We start from the raw sequence: 5,396 nt of genomic DNA on the forward strand, positions 1-5,396 counted from the left end.
CGGCCAGGCTTTTACTCACTGGAATTTGGAAGACTGAGGGAGGATCTTATTGAAACGTATAAAATTCTAAAGGGATTGGACAGGATAGATGCAGGAAGATTGATTCCGATGTTGGGGAAGTCCAGAGCGAGGGGTCACAGTTTAGAGATAAAGGGGAGGCCTTTTAGAACCGAGATCAGGAAAAACTTCTTCACACAGAGAGTGGTGAATCTGTGGAATTCTCTGCCACAGGAAACAGCTGAGGCCGGTTCATTGGCTATATTTAAGAGAACGTTTGTTATGGCCCTTGTTGCTAAAGGGATCAGGGGGTATGGAGAGAAAGCATGTACAGGGTTATGAGTTGGATGATCAGCCATGATCATACTGAATGGCGGTGCAGGCTCGAAGGACCGAATGACCTACTCCTGCACCTATTTGTTATGTTTCTATGTTTCTAAGAGGTGAATGGGAACAAAGGCCCAAAAGCAGGAAGGTGGATGGTGAAAAGAGAGCCCTCAGGAGGAGGTCGGATGGAAGAACGATCAAAAGCAGGAAGGGGGATGTGGAAGGGAGATCCCATAAGAAGAGTTGGACATGGGGAAAAGAGATCCCACAGGAAGTGGGGTGATGGGAACAGAGGCCCAATAGGAGGAAGGGGGATGGGGAATAGAGATCCCACAGGACTAAAGAGGATGGGAAAGAGAGATCCCACAGGAGAAAGGAGCGTGGGGTAGAGAGATCCGACAGTATGAGGAGGAAGAGAGATCATATAGGAGGATGGTTGGTGAGTAGGAAAGATACCTCAGGAGGTATGGGAGGGGAAAGAATGATCCCGTATCAAGAGGGGAGATGGAACAGAGGACCGAACAGGAGGAAGGGGGATGGGAAGGGAGAGCCCACAGGAGGAAGTCGGATGGACGAGTGGTCCCAACGAAGGAAAGTGGATGGGGAAGGTATATTCCATTAGAGCAATGGGTATGGGGAAGAGAGATCCCACAGGACAAAGGGAGATAGGGAAGAGGGATTCCACAGGTGGAAGGGGGATGGGGAAGAGATATCCCACAAGAAGAGGTCGGATGGACTAGCGATCCAAAAGCAGGAAGGGGAATGTGGAAGGGAGATTCCACAAGAAGAGTAGGGGATGGGAACAGAAGCCCTGCAGGAGGATGGGAGATGAGGAATGGAGATCCCACAGGAGGAAGGTGATGGGGAAGAGAAATCCCACAGGAAGATGGGAGGTGGGGAAGACAGATCCCAGAGGAGGAAGGTGAATGGGGAAGGGTAATCCCACAGAAGGAAGGGGGATGGGGAAGAGAGATCCCACAGGAGGCTCGGAGCATTGTGAAGAGAGATTAGACAGGAGGATGGGGAATGGGAAGGGAGAGCACACAGGAGGAAGTCGGATGGACGAGTGGTCCCAAAGAAGGAAGGTGGATGGGGAAGGTATATTCCATTAGAGCAATGGGTATGGGGAAGAGAGATCCCACAGGACAAAGGGAGATAGGGAAGAGGGATTCCACAGGTGGAAGGGGGATGGGGAAGAGAGTTCCGACAGGAGGAAGGGGGATGGGGAAGAGAAATCCCACAGGAAGATGGGGGATGGGGAAGACAGATCCCAGAGGAGGAAGGTGAATGGGGAAGGGCAATCCCACAGAGGAAGGGGGATGGGGAAGAGAGATCCCACAGGAGGCTCGGAGCATTGTGAAGAGAGATTAGACAGGAGGATGGGGGATCAGTAGGAGAGATCACACAGAAGGAAGGGGAATGGGGAAGTGAGACCCCACGGGAAGTGGGGGGATGGGAACAGAGGCCGCATAGCTGGAAGGACGATGGGGCAGTAATCCCACGGGCCTAAGGTGGTGGGGAAGAGAGATCCTATAGGAGGAAGGTAAATAGCGAAGACAGATCCGACAGGAGGAAGGGGGATGGGGAAGATAGATCCCACAGGAGGAAGTCGGATGGACTAGCGATCCAAAAACAGGAAGGGGGATGTGGAAGGGAGATTCCACAAGAAGAGTGGGGGATGGGAAAAGACATCTCACAGGAGGACGGGGGATGGGGAAGAGAGATCCCACTGGAGGAAGGGGATGGCGAAGAGAGATCCCACAGAAGGAAAGTAAATGGGGAACAGGGATTCCACAGGAGGAAGGAGTATGGGGAAGAGAGATCCCACAGCAAGATGGGGGAATGGGGATGAGAAATCCCACCGGAGGAAGGGGTTTGGGATCAGGAGCCCCATTTGAGGAAATGGGATTGGGAGGAGATATCCGACAGTAAGAGGAGGGACAGTGAGGAGAGATCATACAGGAGGACGGGGGATGAGTAGGATACAAACCTCAGGAGTTATGGGGATGGGAAAGAGTTATCCGACATCAAGAGGGGACATGGAACAGAGGACCCACAGGAGGAAGGGGAATGGCACGAGAGATCCCAAAGGAGGAAAGTGGATGGGGAATGGATATCCCATTAGAGGGAGCAGTATTTGGGAAGTGCGATCCCACCGGAGGAAAGGGGATGGGGAAGAGAGATCCCACAGGAGGAAGGGGGATGGGGAATGGATATCCCATTAGAGGGAGCAGTATTTGGGAAGTGCGATCCCACCGGAGGAAAGGGGATGGGGAAGAGAGATCCCACAGGAGGAAGGGGGATGGGGAATGGATATCCCATTAGAGGGAGCAGTATTTGGGAAGTGCGATCCCACCGGAGGAAAGGGGATGGGGAAGAGAAATCCACAGAAGGAAAGGGGTTGGGGAAAAGAGATCCCACCGGAATAAGGGGGATGGGGAAGAGAAATCCCACAGGAGGAAGTCGGATGGACGAGTGATCCCAAAGGAGGAATGTGAATGGAGAAGACAGATCCCACTGAAGGATGGTGAATGAGGAAGGGTAATCCCACAGGACAGTGGGGATGGGGAAAATAGTTCCAACTGCAGGAATTTGATGGGGAGGAGAGAGCTCACAGCCGGAAGGGGGATGGAGCAGATATACCACGGGCGAAAGTGGGTTGGGGAGGAGAGATCCCATAGGAGGAAGTGGGGTGGGGAAGAGAGATCTCACAGGAGGAAGGAGATGGAGAAGAGAGATCTCACAGAAGGAAAGTAAATGGGGAATAGAGATTCCTCAGGAAAAAGAAGTATGGGGAGGAGAGATCCGATAGGAGGTAGTGAGATGGGTAAGAGAGATCCCACCGGAGGAAGGGGTTTGGAAACAGGAGCCCCACATGAGGAAGGGGATGGGGTGGAGAGATCCCACAAGAGGAAGGGTGTTGACATAGAGAGATCCCACAGGAGCAAAGGGAATGGGAAGGGAGATCCGACAGTAGGAGGAGGGACTGGAAAGAGAGTTCATACAGGAGGATGGTGGATGAGTAGGAGACATTCCTCAGAAGTTATGGGGATGGGAAAGAGAGATCCTACATCAAGAGGGGACATGGAACAGAGGACCCACAGGAGGAAGGGGGATGGGGAGAGCCCACAGGTGAAAGTCGGATGAACGAGAGATCCCAAAGCAGTAAGATGGATGGGTATATTCCATTAGAGTAAGGGGTATGGGGATCCCATGGGAGGAAAGGGGATGAGGAAGTGAGATACCACAGAAGGAAGGGAGATTGGGAAGAGGTATCCCATAGGAGGGTGATGGTTGGGGAATAGAGATCCCACAGGAGGAATGGGGATGGGAAAGAGAGAGCCGTCAGGAAGAGGGGACATGGAACAGAGGACCCACAGGAGGAAGGGGAACGGGGAGAGCCCACAGGTGGAAGTCGGATGAACGAGAGATCCCAAAGGAGGAAGGCGGATGGGGAAGGGATATCCCATTAGAGGAAGCAGTATGGGGAAGAGCGGTACCACCGCAGGAAAGAGGATGGGGAAGAGAGATCCACAGCAGGAAAGGGGATGGGGAAAAGAGATCTCACCGGAATAAGGGGAATGGGGAATAGAGTTCCCACGGGAGTAAGGGATTTGTGAAAGGAGGAATTTGAATGGGGAAGGGTAATTCCACCGGAGTTGCCAGCGGAGGAAGGGGGATGGGGAGGAGAGTTCCCACAGGCGGAAAGGGATGGGGAAGAAAGATCCCACAGGAGAAAGGGTTGGGAAAGAGAAAACCCACAGCAGGTTGATGTGGAACAGAGATACCACAGGAGAAAGGGAGATGGGGAGAGGGATCCCACCGGAGGAAGGGGGATGGGGAAGAGAAATCCCACAGGAATAAGGGGATGGGGAGGAGAGGTCCCACACGTGGAAGGGGGATGGGGAAGAGAGATCCCACAGGCGGAAGGGGGAAGTGGAAGAGAACCCCTACAGGTGGAAGGAGGATGGGGTAGAGAGATCCCACAGGAGGAAGGGGGATGAGGAGGAGAGATCCCACAGGAGGACGGGTGATGGGGAAGAGTGAGGGCAGATGAAGAAGGGAGATGTGGAAGAGAGATCACACAGGAGGAAGGGGTTGGGGAAGAGAGAACCTACAGCAGGAAATTGATGGGGAAGAGAGATCCCTCAAGAGAAAGGGGAATGGGGAAGAGAGATCCCACAGGAGAAAGGGGGATGGGGAAGAGAGATCCCACAGGAGGACGCTGGATGGGAAAAGAGGCCCCACAGGAGGAAGTGGAATGGTGAATAGTGATCTCACAGGAGGATGGGGTGTGGAGAAGAGAGTTCTCACTGGAGGATGGGGGAGGGGGAAGAGAGATCCCACAGGAAGAAGGAAGATGGGGATGAGACAGATGAAGCGGGTGGGGTAAAGACATCCCACAGGAGGATTAGAAAAGTGTAATAGCGAACCCACAGGAGAAATGGCGATGAGGACTTGATCCCAAAGAATGGAAGAGGGGTTTGGATGAGAAGTCCAACAGGAGGATTCCAACGGTAAACGATAATCCTACAAGACGAGAGGATGCAGAAAATATTTGTACGTGTGTGTTGGGTCTGAACAGAGGCCCAGAGGAGATGCACCCTCACTCGAAGTGAGCAAATTCACACATGGGGAAGGGCAGTGGGAGGACAATCTCACAATGGTATTTCTTTCCTTCTCACTGGGACAGTCTGCTGATGGTCTCTTGTCCCTCACCGGGAAGGGGGTGTGAATCTCTGACCCACCTACTGCAGTCAGTGTCGGTCTGGGTGTCAGTAACAGTGAGAAGGAACATTGTCAATGGACGTGTCACAGGCAGCGAAATACACGGCCATTCCTGTGATTTACTACCATTAAACCAATGGTCGTTGTTCACTGATCTGATGAAGTCTCCAACATCCCTTCACAAGAAAACACAGTACCCTCCCGTCCTTGGGGAATTACTGACCAATCCTGGGCATTTGTAACAATTCTTCTTAATCTGATTTACTACAAATTTATCGAAATTCCTTTACATTGAAACACCACAATGGAACAGTTTCACAGTTCAGAGTGAAAGATAAACCAAG

Source organism: Hemitrygon akajei, unplaced genomic scaffold (assembly GCF_048418815.1).
Source record: "Hemitrygon akajei unplaced genomic scaffold, sHemAka1.3 Scf000069, whole genome shotgun sequence".
NCBI classification, from domain to species: domain Eukaryota; kingdom Metazoa; phylum Chordata; class Chondrichthyes; order Myliobatiformes; family Dasyatidae; genus Hemitrygon; species Hemitrygon akajei.